Here is a 20,066-nt window from a genome sequence, read left to right as displayed (position 1 = left end):
ATGACTTTTTTTTCCTCTCCCTCATAACTTACTTGCTCTCCTCTGACATTGTTGGCAAAGATGAAAGAGTTGAAGTAGCTTTTGTTCTGGACAAATAGGCACTTCAGTCAAACTTTGCATACCTGTAAGGAACCACAGATAGATAAGCAAGACCAAATGGAACAAGCTACCTTTGCACTGGTTTATTTTTTGCAGAAAAGCTTATAGCACTATTTAATTTTTATATGAGAGGAGAACTCAGCAGTGTAAGGCTCAAGCAGCCTTTATTAAGGCACTGAAAGCCTCTTTTGAATGCAATATTCTTCAACAATGGTATCTCATACATTGATCTGCTCATAGATGAGCCTTGTCTTATGTGCACAATCAGTGAATATACTTCTGGTCCAAAAGCATACTGAATCACAAGCTTCTCAAAGTTAGGTACTTCAGCTCACTCTATCAGGCTACGCCTCATTCCATTCATTGAATCCTGTTCTGAAGAATTCACAAGGACAAGTGAAATTAGAAACTAAATTTGCTAAATGGGAAACACTACAAACAAAGTCCAAAAAGCAAAGTCCTTTTGGACTTTTGGACATATCCAGGTAGCATTCAGCACTTAGGGAATGCTAGGCTGACTTGACATGCAAAGTCAGCTCACGGCCCTATGTGCATTTTAGGGGGAATTAAAAGAAAAAAAATTAATTCTAATCTCTAGCAAAGTCTACACGCTTCATTGAAAAAAAGAAAGTTTTTTATTGTAAAGATTTGAAAAAAAACCCTGTAGAGTTTCTAGGTAATTTCTTACTCTTTTCTAAAGAACAACATTCTTGCAGTATCAAGTCACTGTTAGCCTCAAATGTAAATTACTATCAGTAATTCATGTACATTTTTCAAAGCCAAAATAGCTTCAGGTACTAGAACCTTTGAGTTTATAACGATGTGTATCTTTTTGTGGGTGATATTTGTGTATTTCCTTTAGGAATTTCCTCTCACTTAAAGCGTTTTTTTCCCCTAGTTTTTGCTTTGGAGGGTAATATAAAGTAGTTGGGTAAGAGGAAAGGATTCCTGGAGAAAACATCCTAAGGAAAAGAGTCTGTATGCAGACTCTGCCTAGTACCAGCCTCTTACAGAGTAGTAAAAGTACTACTCTGACTCTGTATCCTTTGTTTCCTGCCTCCATGACTGAATGGGCATTCTTATGTTTACATATTTACAAGGACTCAGAGATGATGCAGAGAACGACCTGTAAACCTTAAAAACATTGTTCATGTAGCTGGTACACCAACCAACAAGGACATTTCTATTTAACCTTAATCAAACCAGGCACAAAGAGGGCTGCTGGGTCAGGAAGGTCCATGATCTGTGTGCCCACACCCAGAGCACACCAAAAGGGAGCCAGCAGTGCTGGCAAGGACTGCAACAAGCAGAAGAGGGTCAGTGCTCCAAAAAATTTGTTCAGCAGCTGTGTGTTGCAGGAGACAGGCCCAGTAGTGGAAAGGATCTCTAGTGTTACTCAGCAGGAAGCATGTGGAGACCCAGCATTCCTGAATCACATGGAAAGTGGGGCGAGGGCATAGATGATTGGGGCCAGTGTTATTTTTAGAGGAAGAGGGGAGAAATCATGCTAGAATAATAACTCAATAAAGCTTCACTACTACTTTTTCAAATATTCTCCTACTTTGATTTATAAAAACAAACCTGTGAAGTGTAACATTTCTGTTCATTGATTAGTGATGATCAAAATTTTCACTGGCTCCAGGAGTATAGCAAGTACCCTACCTTCAAATGATTTATCCAGAGCTTTTTTTCTGTATAGCTCTGGGCTGATTTTTTCATGAGGATTGCCCTTTAAAGACAAGGAAGCAATTTCTTCTCCCTTTCTCTAAAATTTCAGGCTGTTTTTATATGATCAAATAAGCACTGATAACAAGAATGACCCATTGCAAAATATTCTTGTGCTTTCATTAATTAATTCATGCTACTGTGAGTGCTTGATTTAGGATGAAGCATTGCCAATTAAGAAAAACTGGCAACTAGGGTGCTAGATGTGATTTTTTTTTTAACGTGTATATTAAGAGTAAGGAGACCAAATACATAGAGCCACAAATTTATATTCATCTCTCTCTCTGTAACAGTGTAGCACAAAAATCAGTTTTAAATAGATTATTAGTAACTGCTATTTATTCCAGACCATGCAATAGAAAAAAATTTAAGTTCAAAGACATGCAAATTAACTCAAAAGTGCACAGACTACCTGGAGTGACATCAGTTCAAAGACATTTGTACCTGGTTCTTTTCTGTGGCCAGAGCTATAATCAGTTGATTTTAGCACAGGTTTGTATCCAAAACAGTGAATACTTTGATCCCACAGTATTTGAAAGATCAAAGATTCATATGTATCACTGTATTTAAGCAGGATCTAGCATAATGCATTTGCTGCAGTTTCTTTTGAAAACTTATAGCACTTAACTCACTTCAGCTCCTGGGTACAAATAATGGAAAAACATGCTTTGACTGGGCACTTTTCTTAAAAAGTACTGAAAATATACTTGTCGAAGAATATGTCTTTCTAGTAGTTTTGTGAGTGCATCAAGCAGTTTCTGATAAAGATTCCTTCCTTTGTGTTGCATTTCTTTGACTTCAAAGTTTTGTGTGAAAGATGTCAGCCCATTCTTACTTTTCATTCTGTAATTTTATTTCAAATATTAGTCATCAATGTTGCACAGAATGCACACTGGTTTTGTCTTAATTTTAATATAAGTTTGATGCATGTATAGTCTAGGGCTGAAGACATCCCACCATTCCAGTTTTGCAGCAAGATTTTAATGACAGCTCAGTTTTCTGCCATGAGAAAGAGTGAAAGAAGTCCTACAGACTTCTTGGTTTAATGCTGCTTTGAGATTTTGAAATATTTCTGCAACACTGATCAGGTTAAAAAGATAAAAAGATAAAATGATAAAATTTAAATGAAATTTTATTCTGTCTAGCTAATTCACAGGGCATTTTTTTAATTATATCTTTTCATCCACGTGAAGCTTAAATTGGGAGTGTAGGTCTGGGAAGCACAATTGAAAGTGGCAAAGAAATTTTGCTAATCTACCTGAGCTAGGTAACAGTAGCAGGAAGGAACCTGAACTTCAAAGCTGGGGCATACAAAGCTGGGGCACCTGGGAATGTGCTTTGATTGCCAGTGCAGTAAAGTCAGTCCTCCTGCTCCCCTTTTGCTATTATTTTTAGATAAATGAAATAGTTTAAACTTTTCCAGTCCCACATATAATGTGAGAAATACCTTGTGTGACCTGACCAACATATCAAAGTGTCTCATGACAGGACCAGAGACACTGCTTGCAGAAAGATTGCTTTATGGGCTCCAAGTAAGTCTTTCCCTATATACATGACCATGAGCTCAGCTGAACCTTTCCCCTGGAATTCCCTTCTATATGTCAGTCATGTTTTTAACTCTTCTCAAGGCTCATAATAAGCTTTCAGCTAAGCAACTAGACCTCCACTGATCTCCAAGATAACTTTGACTGACAAATTCATGTGAAGAATTTAGAGGAGAAGCAAATTCTGCAGTGCAAGAGTTGACCCAATTCCTATGTTACCAGTGTGGTAAGATCACATATCCTTAGGGGTTTTATGCCCTAGACATGCAACTTTTTTATAATTTTACATATATATATATAAAAAACATATCAGTTGCAAAAGTGTTTCATTAAGTAAAATGGCTCCTCGTCTTTAAATTCAATAGATCTATTGAGGGTTATGATAACCAGGAAATAGAGTGTGTGTACAACCAAAGTAGTAACTCAAGTCTGTAACACATTTATCACAGAAAGAGAAGATACATGCAGTATTTTTCAGATAGTTTAGATTTAATTTCCTTGTAGCTGTAGCGCAGGAGTGAGAGGGCTGGATGTGCCATCCCAGTCATTCCCCATCCCAGGATCTTCTGTTTAAAGACCACAAGTGTCAGTGGTCACCTACTGGTTTGTTACAGAAAGCCTTTGGATTAAAGGGTTAGCCACAGGAGAAAGGCAAGCATTAATATGAGAAGGAACTCTCCCTCCCTAGATTAAAGAAATTTTAGAACATGTTAAAAAAATTATGTTTATGTAGAATCTTTATGTTGTCTTCTGCAAGAAGCTATATCAGTTGGATTAACACTTGCAATTAAAAGGAAGTTTTATCAATAGGAATGGAGATGGCTGTAAAAGTTTTGACCACATGGAGTGCGAGGGTTGACCAGCTAGAATGCAGTTTTCCTTTGGGAGGATGGCTGGAGCATGGAGTTGGGGGCTCCCAGCAGCCCAGCTCCCTTCCCTCTTGGGCCAGTTGCTGTCCCACACTGCTGGCTGGCCTCAGAAGGAGAAGAAAGAGAAAAGTTAACTTTAGAGGAAATATAACTGTATTCATACCTACTAGAGGAAAGAAGGTTGTACTCTGATTAAAGCAAGGAACAGAGTTCAACATCAAGAAACTAGGATTCACCAACTCCCTGACTCCTCTGCAATGTTGGAAAAATACTGTGGGAAATTACAGCTAGACTGGGATAGACAGGGACAAGGACAGGAGCTGCAGGATGAGAGGAGTTATCCTTAAAGGGAAACTATTGACATACACATCTAATTATAAACTTGCTTTGATTATTCCATTTTGTTTTTCTCCGTCTTTAAATTCACTGTCTATCTCCATGTTCTCCATCTTCCTTCTCACTTGTCAATATCCACTGAAAGCTTTGACCTGCTACCTACAAATATCCAGACCTTTTCTTCAAACAGTTTACACACCACTAATCCCAAAGGACTGCTTAGTATATTCAGACAAAACCAGTATTAAATTCCTACCAGCAAACTTGAGCCACCCCAGTACCTACACAGAATTCCAGGGTAATCCAAGCAGAAACTAATTTGGTAGTCTAAGAACTAGTTAAAAATGTCAACCAAAATTGATTTGCACGTAAAGCCCTTTTTTAAAAATAACATTATTTATTATTTGATCTTCTTCTCTTTTTTGCCTCATTTTCATCAAAAAGGGGAAAACCAGAAGGTACACAGTACAAGATGTATGCATGGCAACCTCCCAAGTCTGATAAAAATGTGTTTGACAACAAATTATTTTTTGTAAGTCAGTTTTCACTGAAAACTGGAAATGCTTCTGAAAACTTAAACGAAGGGGAAAATTTTTTGCATTGAAGTTTCAGCTTGGAAAAAATAACAGGACAAAAGCAAGATGCATTCCTTTGCCCAGGAAGATTGTACCCCTATACAGCTTGGGACATTGAGAGTTTCAGAGCAACACAAAGGACTAGACAAGGAACCATTTATTACTGTCTAACTTCACCCGAAGCACTGCCTGCAGCTCCAGGATCCTCAACACTGGAATGACATGAAACTGTAGGAGCGGGTTCAAGGAAGGGACATGAAGAAATTTAGAGGGAAGGAGGACCTCTCTTATGAGGAAAGGTTGAAAGAGATGGGGCTGTGCAGCCTGGAGAAGTCTCCAGGAAGACCATAATGCAGACTTCCTGGGCTTAAACAGCATTTGTGAGGAAGATAGGGACGGGGTCATTAGTGGTAGGGCAAGGGTAACAATTTTAAGCAGCAGAAGAGTCAGTTTACACAAGACCCAAGGAACAAGTTTTTACCATGAGAATGCTTACCATGAGAATGCCCAGAGAGGTTGTGGATGCTCCCCATCCATGGAAACATTCAGGTCAGATTAGAGGAGCTCTGAGCAATCCAGTCTAGTGGAAGGTGTCTTTACTCATTGCAGGTGTGTTAGACTGGATGTTCTTTAAAGGTCCATTCCCACCCAAACCATTTTATGATTTTATGATTCTTTATTTTATAGAAATTGTATGATTCTTTATTCTATAGAAAACCTTACACCCTGTAAAGTAGCAGTGTGCATCCACCACTACTGTCCCACAGATACTGCTGCCACCTTATCCTATCACACATCGGATACCTCAAAGTGAAACCCACATCCTCTCCCTCCACTTGGATAAAAACCAGGTTTCTGTGACATTCCTTCAGCTCTGTATCAAAAGCCTGGTCTCCACTGCACTCATTTGTACACAAGTCAGCTGGGATACAGAGAAAAGCGAATTTCAAGATGAGGTGTTCCTGCAGAGCTGCTTGCTACATATCCTGCACACCACAGATTATTGGCTAATCCTTCTGCTGCAATCTAAACCATTCCCGACCATGCTGCACCACAGAGGGCCATGGCAGATAAAAAGGGCATTTTAGCCTTACTCCTGGTGTACCGTGGGACCCCCACAAAGAATTTTGGGCAGCCCAGGGTGTGGACACCTGCAGGGTCAAGCAGCCTGTGCCTGTCCAAGTTGCCATACCAGGGCTGACTGACACAAAGCAAGGTCTCCCCATCTTCAGGGGAGAGGATTTGCTCCCCTCTTTTTCTGCAAACTGCTTGTGTGAACTGTCAGTTAAACGGAGTGAGCAAGGCTGTCCGTGTCTGCATGAGTATTGAAATAAGTGTTCATCCTTGCAAAACAATGAAGTCTGGCTTGAGAGGTACCAGGAACTCCGTCAATTTAATTTGAATCAGATTAAATATTCATTTCAATAAGATCTGAAAAGGCCCTTTTTTGAGACTTTTTTAATTTCCAGAGCAAGTCATAGATGGAGGAAATAAGTGGACAGCAGGGGCTCTTCTTCTGAATACACCTCAAATATTGTATTTGGAAAATCAATAAACAGTTATTTTTTGAGGCCTTCTAGGTTTGTTTATCTATTTAGCACTGCCTTTCTCACCAGTTGTAATTTTGGCAGAAAGCCTGCAATTAATTCTTCTATGATAAGATGGAAGAGAGTATAATTGAAAATTTTTGCCTGAAATAGTTTTCAAATTATTAATTTGAAATTATTAATTCAGACTGATAAAGATTATTTAAATTCATGGCCTTTCTAATCACACACAATGTTTATAAACAGAAAAAAAGGAATTTTTTTTTAAAGTTAAATGGGCATTTGTGCACTTTAAGCAATTTATAAATTCACTTCAGCCAGTATTTTACTGATTTTTGGTTTTATTGCTTTATTTTATAATCAGAAATACTTCATAATTGTGGAACTTGCTAATAATTTGCATGACAAGAGGAGAATTCAAGTAAAAATGACCCAGTAGATAAGAACCACAAAGCTGATGATGTTACCAGAACAATAGTGGCATTGAAATATTTTGAATAAAAAAAAACACAACAGGGAATACTAAATGGGTTTATATATCTGGAGCTTATGGTGAAGTGCAACTGTGTGATTTGCATGACTACAGCAACACTGACAGGACAGCTGCAAGCTTTCAGTGTGCTGTTGCTGAGAAACAAAGAAGTATGTGTGTACACTAGTTTCGTCTTTTAAGAAGAGTAAAATATATTTGTGATTATCAAGCATTGACATCTCAGGGCATGTTCTAAAAATACAAAGAGGTTTATTTGGAAAAGCAAGAAGGCAATAATGCCTTTAAACCTGTGTGCACGTGCCAAAGAGATGTATAGACATGAACTTTGCCTGCCAAACTGATTACTATGTGAGTAAAAATAAATACACAGGTGTGTATTTCTGCAAATAGATCCTGGGTCAATAAATTGCACTTTCAAGCTATGACAGTAAATATCAAAGATGCTTGAAATGAAAGTGGCACCAGGGCAGTCCCTTGGACCCTTTGTAAAAGGCTGAGGACCAGCACAGGTATTTTAGCACTTCAGAGAAAAAAAGAGTCTGACTGACTTCCCACCACGAGAGCCTGTTGTGAAGGCTGACAATCTTCTGAAAACAAGTCTGCAGAGAGGTAGCTGAAGTCTTGGCCTCTCCTGCATGACTTCTTCAGTAGGACTCATCTTGGTAAATTACACTCTCTTGGCTTCTTTTACTTTTGTTTTAATGGTTACTTGTCTGACCACAGCTGCTCTATAACACATCTTCTCTCAACTCCCTGTAGCCTTGCTCTTTAATCTTAATTCCATACGTATGTGAGACATGATTTCAGAGAGATAACAATGTCAGTTGAGGAAACAGAGAGAGAGGAAAAGAGACCCCGAGAGCAATACATTCGTAAGTCAGGTTGAAACAGAAGGGTCTTCCAAATAATCAGGGTGACATTGAAGCCTAGGATGTGTCTCAAAGTATTTTAATACAGATTGTCTGTGGTTGCAGGATAAAAGAAGACATTCCCTTTATGCCTGCAGAAGTGAGTTCATGCTGCAATTATTTGTTTCACACAGTTTTTCATGTACCTCCTTTTTTTTTTTCTTCACCTTACATTTTGTTTAGTGTCACAGTCCATCAGATGATGGTTTTTTCCTGGTCTGCAGCACACTCATGATTCTTTCTTGATATTCCAAGGAGTATAGCCATATAGCCATGCATTCTACATGGCTATATGAGGTGGAGCAGCAAAAGTAACCAAGCTACTCAGGAAATACCTTCAATGCCAGCTGTGAGCATTGCTTCAGGAAAAATTGCTCTAAATGTGAGTAGAAGCTGTAAATTTGCTCTCCTTTTTTCTTCTGACATGCACATATTTTCCTTATGCTCCTGTTCTTCTTCCTCAAAAATTCTTCCACCAATTTCCATATTTCATTTATGAATGTATATATAGGAACATATTTCCAGAGAAACCATTATTTTTTCTTAGCCTTTTTTAAATTTATCTATTAAATATTTGTGAGATCTTGAAACTTATTATATTCCAGCCCCACCCTCCTCTTCCCCACTTCCCCCTGCCCTGGTTCCTTCACTGATGCAACTGCACAGAGACCTTTAGATTAGGAGGAATTCTCTAATTTTCATAATACACATAGAACTGGAGTTTATATAAATCTACCCTAGGAATCCTTGATGGGGATTGCACTGGCTGGAATAAAGTGGAGGTCTTTCCAGACACTTTCCTGGTCATGGAACTGGCTCCTTTGGAATTGATGTTTTCCCCAATGGTCCTTCACTGTTTGCTGGACTCTGAAACAGTGAATTCCATGGAAACATTTAAAGACTTACTCAGTGTCCTTCTTAAAAAGTTAGGAGAAAAGAAGTTCTTATTAATTTTTTGTTGTTGTTAGGAAAGAAATAAAAAAAAAAAAGAAGTTGCATAGGCAGGAATGCTTTATCAAACTTTTGAATTCTTCTTTCTGTCATCCTGTCTGTTGCTTTTCTGTCATACTTTCTGTCGATTTTGAGAGCTTTACCTGTGCTGGAGTCATGGAGAAAATGGGCAGAATTTTTCTTATCACCCATGAAGAAAGGTTGAATTCGTGGTGCCACACAATGCAAGAAATGGGATTTACAAACCTTTATCAAGTAAAAAGCATTTGACATTCAGCCTGTCCCTCATCCAACACCATTCTCAGTCTGCCAAAGCTGAGATCGTAGGATTATTTCTCTACTAATTGCCTATTTTCAGACAGGAAAATCAATAATGAGGAATATCTTCAGGCACCAGTGGCACAGATAAGAAAAGCCACTGCAAGGACTGTCAGCAATTCTCAATTGCATACTGGTGCTTGCTGATCCCTCCTGGTTGAAGGATTTAGATCCCCTCTTCAAAAGTAAAAACTGTTTGCAAATACTGGAAGGTCCTAGAACCTAGGTATTTACCTTCTTTTCTGCCTGAGATTCTACATTTTTAGGTTCCCTGACTTTCTTAAAGAACACCAGGTGCCTGAGTGTTTTCAAGGACTTAGGCATTTCAAATCTTTTGAAAAGTTTACAGCTTTTACATCTGTTTCTGTAGCTCACCAAAGATATCATGCATATAAATACAGCCAGGTTTATAGGGGAAATGGGTGCTACTGCTGCATCAAGCATTGAACAAACAGGGCCATTCTGCTCAGGAAGAACTATGACGTTTTCACACTTACTATCATTCAGAATTGCACTGGAGTTTAATTGCATTCAGTTTTTGGCAAATGGAAGAGAACCGTAGCTTGAGTTCAAAAATTTGAAAAAATTTATCAAAAAATTACTCTAACTGGAATTTTCTACTTGAAAAACTCTTGCAGTGCAATTGCTTCCTTCTGCAAGAGCAGCTGTGTGCAAGTCATATCAAAAGCTGTCAATGAAGATGCCTCAAGATAAAAATTTGGACTGGGGGCCCTGGATTCATGGCTGGATTACACTGCAATTTTCCTGCATGGCTTCAGGCAGCCCGGGTTAGTCTCTGTGTCCAAGATTCTCCCCTCTAACAGAGGGATAACAGCATTTCTCTTTCTCACAGGGCATGTGCTGCAGGTAAGTGCATTAAAACTCGCAGGATCTGTGAACACCAGAGTATGGAGGAGATAAACGTGCTTTAGAGTTTTGCTGAGGAGGAAGAGTTTTCAGAAGAGGAGCAATGCATAAGCACATTACAGTGGCTTTTTTTCCTCTGTATCTACCATACATAGAAAATACCTTTTGGGCAAGGACATGAAAATGTTGTCTTATGTGTTATCTGTTTTTCCCTTCCTAATTGTTTGTTAATGAGTGAGATGGAAAACCACTAAGGAAAAAGTGCCTCTCTCTCCTGTTGCGATTCCAAACTTTTTTACTGGTCTCCAAAATGTCTTGACACACTCCAGAAAATAATTGGCAAGATGGATTAAAAGCTAGAAAAATAAATAGGGTATACTTTTGTTGATATAAATTGTCCATGAGAGGTGCTGCTCTGCTCTTATTCACCTGATACTAGGAAGAAAGTCTGCAAGACCAGAACTGGAAAAAAAAAAAAAAAGATGGAATATAACCACATGAAAACTGGATCTGTGCTAGAAATAATAATCACAATGCTCAGTCTCATTTTACACTATATACCGAAATATCCTAGATACCTATCTATCATATCAATAATCTCTGGCATTTTTAGCCTATAAACACAGGAATTTCTTTCTACTTGCTTGCCTTTTCTTTCAGTTTGAACTGGGGGAGGTACTGCCTAAACCTCCCTGTATACAGTCTGGGCATTCTGGGGACTTGGGACACCACCACCACTGGACAGATCCAGAGGAGGACCTGAATTTCCACCAGGAGACCAGACCTTCCACAGGACCACCACTTTCAAGTGCAACCAGCATTCCAACAGGACTGCAGTCACTACTTGAAAGCCTGTGACTACCACCCTGACCAACAGGGTGCCTGGTTGTATTCTGACTTTGTGGGTTTAAGACAATTTTTATGTATCACTGCATTATTGTAATCTTCCTATTAAATCGTAGCACCCGAAATCTCTCTCAAGGTATTTGTGTGGGTCCATTCCTCCCACTTTTGTGCTGGTTTACTTTTGAACCAGCACTGTCTCCTCACTTTGTAGTGAGATTGTAGAAGAAGGATTTTGTCTTGATGGGGAATTCCATTTACAAATTTGGCAGGCAGTATTACAGCCCAGCAAATTCTGCATCGTAACAACTCCTGAGTGGAGGTGGACTCTCACAAGCAGGAAAGGACAGTAAAGAAGACCTAGGTTTTATCCAAAGAAGCATACATGCTTTTATTCTGATGATTTGGGAAGTGTTAGATTGCCTCTTGTTGCTGTCTGGCACACATTGTCTAGCGCAGCTTTTTTAAATGGAAATGGTTCCTATTGCTTTCTTCAGTTTTCGTGTTTTAAGTAGGACAGCAGCTTGGCAGCTGGGGATATTAGGCATATTTTTTTGTCTTTTATCACAGCAGATGAGCAATTACCTGCTGAATCTAAATGTGGGGCAGAGCAAGGGTCTTAAACCACCATGCAGTCCAAGATCAGGGAAACTGGTGACTGGTAGAGCAGACAATAAAAAACATACGTAGAGTAATTTGATGAGGACTCTCTTGGTCCTATCTTGAAGAAAGAAACAATCAGAATCAAAGCAGAAACATGCTTCACAGGCATGTAGGTCACAGAAAACTCACACCAGGATAAGGACACTGTGTTTAAATCTTGCTAAACAAAGCCTATTCATACATCATGAATAAATTTTTACCATGAAACAAGAAGATTTTTGCCCTGTAAAGTGCACTTCTGACACTGCCTTTTCAGAAGGATTGTGCAGGAAGGGAAGGAAGATCTGAAGGGAACTACTTCTAAAATGGTTGACCACTTTATGTAAAGGATTGAAAAGCAGTTTCCTCCAGTATCTTGGAGAAGGAGTCCACTAAGACCTGCTTCTGCTGTGGTTTTAATATTTCCTAGATTAAAAAATGCCTAAAGCAAGAGACCATGCAGGTGGTATGGCTATCTTCCATACCAAGCCTTAATGTTCTTGGAGCATTTTTGCCTTTTCCTATGGGTAAAGAAGTGAAGTCTTTATAATTCTTTCCCCATAAAAGAGAGGCAAATTCTTAACTTTCTACTTGGTATATTTTCCACAATGTTTCTTCACAGCCACTCTGGTATCAGAGAGCTCAACATAGACCATGCGGACTGTGCCATGATCTCATCTTTCATTACAAAAAAGCATTCATTACAGCTTTGTAAATTTTCAAAGAGCAGTGCTATTGTACTGAATAACAGCACACCCAGGGTGCATGCTGCTGTGTTTGCACCTCATCTTTGAGGGGTCTGAGCCTAGCTGCTGCTGGGCTTTCGCACAGCACCAAGGGCCAACCCTGGTTTTGTACATCCCCTGGGATGGAGAGCAGTGGCTGATCTTAAAATTCACCCTATGCACAGTGCTGGCACTCATGGATTGCCATCTCCATCCTCTCAGAAGGCAGCTTCTCAGAAGCATTTAAGGAACTGCTGTGTCTCACAAATGGAGTGCCCCTATAATTATGAGACATTGTGACGGAAGTCTATGAATTTGGAGGGTTGCTCATACTCCTCAGCTCTCAACAGAAGGAAAATAATACTTCCAGGGGGTTGTGCCCTAGTTCACATTGTAAAACTATTAAAAAAAAAAGGCATATGAATTAAAGCTTTTTTTACTGCATTTTAGGGTGACTACAAATCAGAACATACAGACTTGCATTCAATTCACAAAGGATTTTTTTCATCTCTGTCAGACTATAATTTGAATGTCTACCAACTGCAGATGCCATGAGGATCATAACAATAAGAGAAAACTAATGAACATTGAAGGAATGTGCTTTTTAAACTTATTAAAATCATCGTAATACTGATGATGAATAACTACTGCAGTAATTGTAATGAAATAAGGGTTGATGATTGCTGTACAGCAATAACAACCTCTTCTCTATTTTACATGGGCACACCTGTAAAGAAATAATGGAGAATTGCACAAACACATAAAAATTCTATCAAAAAATTCTTATTAGGGCCTAAGTTGGTGATACATTTTTAAAATATTTGATCATGTGACTCTTTTAATGTGACAAGTTTTAAAAGTTTGCAGGTGGTGGTTTTCCAAAACTGGAAAATCGAAATTTGGAAAGTGAAAAATTATTTAGAAAGCTAGAACAAAGACAAAACTTCTGTTGAATCTTCACTAAAACTGAGTAAATAGATCATTTAGCCACATATGATTTTCTTATATAATTCACATGAGAATATGAATATTTGAACCACTTTGGACATATGACAAGTTTGACAAACATAGTTTCTTTATGTTCTGTATTATGTTCTGAATTAATACCAGAAATTTAAAATTAAATCCTTTCCTGGTTTCGTTCTACTGTTTTTGCAGTGTTACAAGTCAGTCTGAGCAGTTTAAGTAAGGTTCATTTCTTTGACTTTTTGCAACATGACAGAGAAAAGCAGCAAAGCTGCCTAGTGCACTTGGAAGTGGGTGGGTAATATCAAGAGCAAAGAAGAATAAAAAGGCATGAGAAGCTGATAAAACTGAGATGCTTCTGATGGGTGCGAGAAACTGCCCCAGGATAGGGGAGAACTGTCCTTTATCAGCCAAGGAGAGTCCTTGTGTGGAGGAGAGCTGGTAGATGCTTCATAAAAATTTGAACTCAAATTACCAAAGAGGAACTTAAAGTTGGCCTTGTGAGAAGAGAAACAAAATGGTGTGTGGATGTCTACATTATAACTAGAAAAAGAGTCCTTTTTCAAACCTGGAAAAGAATATTTGATTTACCAAATCATTCAAATATTACACTGTCATGAAATACTAAAATAATGCTAAAACCACAGTCTCTGCCTGTGGTTATTTTGTCATCTCAGTAGAAAATTCTTTGCATTTTATTATGTATATAGCAGTCAATTACTAAAGCAACAAAATAAAGTCTGCATAAAGATAATCAATTAAAACTATTGGTTCTTGATGTGGAGGGTACTTTTGCATTTTGATAATCTACTACTAATCAACTACTATTTCTTCATATGGTCCTGCTCTTCCACTGCATTCAGTTAAGCTGTTTTACGTTTCTTCTTTTGCACCACTTAACATGCTGATATTTATTTGGAATCTTCCATTTGCAGTGATGCTCTCTTGGTCATCATGCAGCCAGGCTCATCAATGGCTGGATCTCAAAAAAAAAAAATAATCACACAGTTAAATTACATCTTGGGGCTGTGCATGTAAAGTTCAAATTCCTCAGGATACTACTTTCCCTCCACTTTACTCAAACAAAATGGCCGGGGTTTTTTGGAGAGCAGTTCAGAAAAGAAATGGGGCAGAGAGGAAGGCAGAAATCTGATTCCCAGAGCATTTATACTCCAGGCTCAGATCTTCAGTTTTCAGTTTTTAAATTCCTGACATAGGAAAGATTTAATAATTCATACATTATATTAATGGCTGAGTTATAACTTCAACAAGTTGGCATTACAAAACTGTCAAAAATGTAACAGCTCCTGCCTCCTTTAATTTCAACTGCTTCTAATGAATTGTAGGGAAATGCCTTATTGGTGTGCAGTGCTACCAATTATCTGACAGAGCCAGAGTTTATTTCCAGCTAATCAGAAATAAGAGCACAGAATTAAATCTCCCATGTGAAACTCATCATTTACATATTTATTATTCAGAAATTATAATGAGGCTAATGAGAACCTCACATGGTGCCTTTAAAAGTCAAGCTAATCTCACTGCAAATTTTCAGCAGATAAAGCTTCCTTGGTACACAGCAGTCAAAAGATAAGTTCTGCTGATTACAGTTTAGTTTAATTAAACATTACAAGTTATTTGTATGGATCCATACACACTTTGCAGGAAGCAATTAGTTACATAAGCTGGAACTGTCTCAAGAGAAGTGAACGGACCAGGGCAGACAGTTAAAGGGAAGGTTATTTTTGTGTCTGCTTGGGTATAAGAACAATAAGACACAGCAGGAAAAAAAAACAAACATGGAAACCTCCTTCAGAGGGGTGAATGCTGCTTTAACATCCCAGTGCAGCAGCAGCAGCCACATGATGCTCATGCAAGCTGCAGGGGAGATGGCATATTGTGACCTCATGGGTATGGTCTTCAAGCAGATAGCTCCCCACCTCCAGTCTGAACATGACCACCTACCTACCTGTGTCATCCTCACTGCACATAAAAGAGAGCTCCCCAGAGGCTGCTGAGGTTGCTTATGCTGGCACCTGGCCCTTTCCATGCACTTATAACACAAGATTCTGTTCATTGAGGGCATTTAGACTTCACACCAATGGAGACACTCTATAATCACACTACAATCAAAGATCATTGCTGACCTTGTTTTCCAGGCAACCTTGATTACCTTACATCACAAAAACACAAAATCACAGAATCAATCACAAAAGCACAAAGAGAAGACTCCTTCTCCCAGAAGAGGTATTTGCATTTATATGTGTGACTCTCCATGAGCAGGAATATGACTGTGCTTCCCTGGGTTCCTTTCCAAATCAAATGCTGTCTCTCAACTTTGGAAAAAATTGTTCTGAAAGTGCTTGGTATATTAGTAATTAAAAAAAACAAACAAAAAAAAAAAAAAAGAAAAAAAACCCCTGTTTGCAGTCACAGAGTCACTTGGGCTTGCCTTGTGCTGGGTTGCAGTAAGAGGTTGCCTTTTTTCCTTTGCTGTGATACGCTCACAGCCATCACTTTATTCCCACTTCTTTGTATGTCATAACAACACTTGTCACAAGGAAAGATTACTCCAGTGCCAGCAGACTACAGCAAAGTGATAAAGGCACTATTAGCTGCAACCTTTTAGTACCTTCTCTTTCCAATATTCTCTATTCCTGATGTCTTCTGCAATAGATAAAGAAGCAAAGTGAAATCAAGTAACTCAGTAACTCCTTGCAACTGAGATGCTCTTCAGCCAGAAAATGCAACCACTTTCAAAATGTGTTCCCAAATAATTTTGATTTGTGACTGGTAGCAATTTTGTTACAAGATTTTCAGTAGCTTAAAAATTGGACAGATTTTACCAAGGGCAACTATTAACTTAATAATGGCAGAGAAAACCAACTTATTCGTCACTTCCTCAGCTCCCACTGGTTCACATAAGTAGCTGAAGATCTACAGCAGCATACATTAGTCCATCTAAAAGCTGTTTATTTCCACTTGTAACGACAAAGGGCTCTGACCTGATGGAAGAAAAGCCTGGGTTTTGCAATCACTTTCTTTGCACATGCAATTCGGGTTCCTTGGGATGTCCGTCCCAGCAGGAAGAGAGGTCTCCTGCCTGGCCCACAGGCCAGAGAATCCCATACAGTGTAAAGCAAGGTCAGGGCCCCAGGGCAGTGAGGACAGTGAAATGTACCACTGGCCCTGTTCCTGTGCTGTGCACACCACAGTGAGATCCCCAGAGGTGCTGGGATGTGGAGACCCTGAGAGGCATTCCCTGAGTTAGGGAGACACAAGGAGCTTCCCTCAAAAGCTGTCAGAGCCCGTTGGCTCCTTCCCCTTGGTCCTATGTCCCTCAGCCACTCCCTCCCTACTCCCACATTGGTGCTCATCTTTGTACTGCCCCTATGCCACTGTTGGAGACACAGAAACCTGGACCCTCCCCACGAGCGTGCCTTGGACCCTGAGCATCGCACGCGCGGCTGAATTAAACACCTGCGGATGCCACGCGGGTGCCAGGTCTGCTTCCTTACCCTGGACTCTGTTAGCAGCTATTTCATCTGCTGGGAGCCTCTGCAGGATGGTGGGCTGCAGCCCTCAGGGCAGCATCCACGGGCTGGGTGAAGCACTGTGTGCTGCTGCTCCTGCTGCTGGTGCGCTCACCAGCACCCAGAACCACACCTGAGCCTCCCCCGGCATCGCCCCACGAGTCAGCGCAGTAACACCTACAGAGAATTTTGCCTTGCAGCCTCAGTGGTAGTGGATGGTTTTCATTATTTTGTTTCATTTTTTACATCCCCAGGAGTGTTGTGCTCCTTGCAAACCGCATCCTTGGTTTTCATAAGTGTCTGCATTTAATTAGCCTCAAATTAGAAACCTGCAGCACGGCTGTAAAGCAAATACTTAGATAGGAGTGAAGGACCAGAATAAAAAATGATTTTTTTTTCCCCTAAAGGAAATCATTCACAGCTGCTGTAGCAGGGAAAGACATTTTAAAGGGATTATACTGTATACAGTACAATCCTTATTAGTGGTGTCTGAAAAATTGCCACACTCAGATATCAAAAATACCCCTCAAGGCTACAAAGCTGTGGAACTTTTCTCACTTTTCATATGTAAAACAAAGAAAAATAAACCAGATAGAAAGTAACCTGAGTAAAAGGTTGACTAGTAAATATATTTTTCACGTTCAAGAGAACATGAATTAAAGGACATTTATTTTGCTGCTGGAAAAAAAATTATGTCTTTCAAATTTTGGGAAATAGCTTCACCTCTCTTAAAAAATGAATAATTGTTAAGAATAAGAAAATGCTTATGCCATTAAATTCTTTTCTGTAGCTGTTTCTGTTCCCCAAATTTTATATTTAAGAGAAAAATATGCATTTTTTTCCTGAGGAAAGAACGTAGCACCCACCTAGCTGGTGCTATGAAGGCCCTTGTGGTTTTGAAGTACAACCTGATACAGGCACAGAGAAGCAAGCTGCTTTTCAGAGGTGAAATTCTTGGAGCATCTTTAGACATTTATGTGGCCATGAGGAGAACTAGGCAGGGCACCTGACACCCCCAAGGCAATTACAAGGTAAAAGTAATCTTCCAGTCTGGGCTTGCCCTGGGCAGAGAATCTCATCTGTAGTCTAGCAGGGATTTCCTCTGTGGAGGAACAACTTCAGCGGTCGTCAGCCCTCAGAGCTTGCCTACCCCTGCAATGTCCCAGCCCAGGCTTTTGTGACGCTGCATGGTGATGGAGGAGCTGATTTGCAGAACGAGAGGCCTTATTTATATATATGCATTGTTCCTTTGATGCAGCACTTCCACAGCAAGGGCTTGCACTGGAAGAGCTCAGGGGCCATTGGATCAAGACCTTATAAGGACTGCATGAGGACGCTTGGTTTGGTCAGCCTGGAGAAAATTCTGGGAGTTGTCTCAGCCCAGGCACACCTTGCACTTGGTCTTGTTAAACCTCATGTGATTCCCATGGGCCCACTGCTCCATCCTGTCCAGGTCCCTCTGAATGACATGCCTTCAGGTTTGTCAACAGCACCACTTGCTTGGGATCATCACAAACTTGCTGAGGGCGCGCTCGATTCCTTCATCTGTGTCATTGATGAAGCTATTAAATAACACTGCTGCAGACACAGACCCCTGAGGGACATCACTTTTCACTGATGTCCACTGGGATTCTGAGATGTTGACCACTGCACTCTGGATGTGACAGTCTGCCCACTTTTCCGTCCATCTAACAGTCGACTCATCAAATCCATCACACTCCAATTTGGAGAGAAAGACATTTAGGGGAAGTCATGTCAAAGACTTTACATAAGTCCAGATATATGACATCTGTAGACCTTATCTCATCCACAGATACAATCATCCCATCATAGAAGGCCACTAGGTTGGCCAGACAGGATTCTCCTTTGGGGAAGCCAAGTTGGCTGTCCCAAATCACCTCCCTGTCCTCCCTGTGCCCATTATCACAGCTTCTAGGTGGATCTGTTCCATGCTATTCCCAGGCTGACCGGTCAGTAACTCCCAGGGTCCTCCTTCCTGCCCTTGTTAAATATGGGTACAGGATTTTCCCTCTTCCAGTCACATGGAGGTTCACCTGACTGCCATGACTTTTCAAATATGATGGAGAGTGGCTTGGCAACTACATCAGACAATGCCTTCAGGACACTCTGATACATCCCATCAGGTCCCATGGACTTAAGTACATTCAGATTCCTCAGGTGGTCACCTTCTCCTGTGCATGGCCACCAGTCTCCCAGCATAGGTTATTGCCCTGCTTTTTCCAGTAAACACAGCTGTAGGAGGCCTTTCTGTTATTCTTTACATCTGTTGCCAGCTTCAGTTCCAGCTTCATCTTTAAGGAGAATGCTGAGAACCAGACTGGAAGAACTGAATCAGATGCCAAAAACATTTATGGAAATCATGGGGTGTTTGGAATTTTGTTGCTGGATGAATTTCTTGATGTTGGCCATGGCATAGCTTCTGAACAGTTGTGCTGCCAGGAAATCCCAGGAAATGCAAGTGTAAAAGGGAGGCTGCTTTTTAACATTTTAAACACTGAAACATGTTTAAATCTCTTTACTCACATCAACATATTTAAAACATATTAAATGTGTGAGCTAATACTGTGCTAGAGTAGGAAACCCCAGCAGCTGAAGCTCATCCTTTCTTAACCAAAGCAGCATTCCTTCAGGGACTTTTTTGTGACTAGAGCTTCATAAGCAAGCTCCATAAACTGCAACATAAATTAAAATTATTCCACTCATATCAAAGTGGTTGATCTGAGTTGCTTCTGTTGAGGATCCAGGCTGACAGCATCACTCTGATAAGATGAAACAGCAACATTCAATCACTAGCCTCAGTTCTTCTCTACAGGAAGAGGTTCTCAGAGAGCTGTTTTCCTTTTCCTTCTCCTTTTCCTTCACCCTTGCACCCTTGCCCTCAGCCTCTGCTACTAGGCAGAGGAATGACTGACCAATTTATTGGCATCATTGTTACCTCTGCATGGCTCTGCAGCAATACTCTCCTTCCTTTCCCTACACAGAATTATAGAGTCATGGAATGCTTTGGTTTGGAAGAGGTCTTAAAGATCATTTTGGTTCAACCATCACTACCTGGACAGTGACACCTCCCATTAGAACAGGGTTCTCAATGTCCCATCTGTCCAATC

The sequence above is a fragment of the Fringilla coelebs genome (assembly GCF_963513975.1).
Source record: "Fringilla coelebs genome assembly, chromosome: Z".
NCBI lineage: Eukaryota > Metazoa > Chordata > Aves > Passeriformes > Fringillidae > Fringilla > Fringilla coelebs.
Note: the sequence above shows the minus strand (reverse complement) of the source record.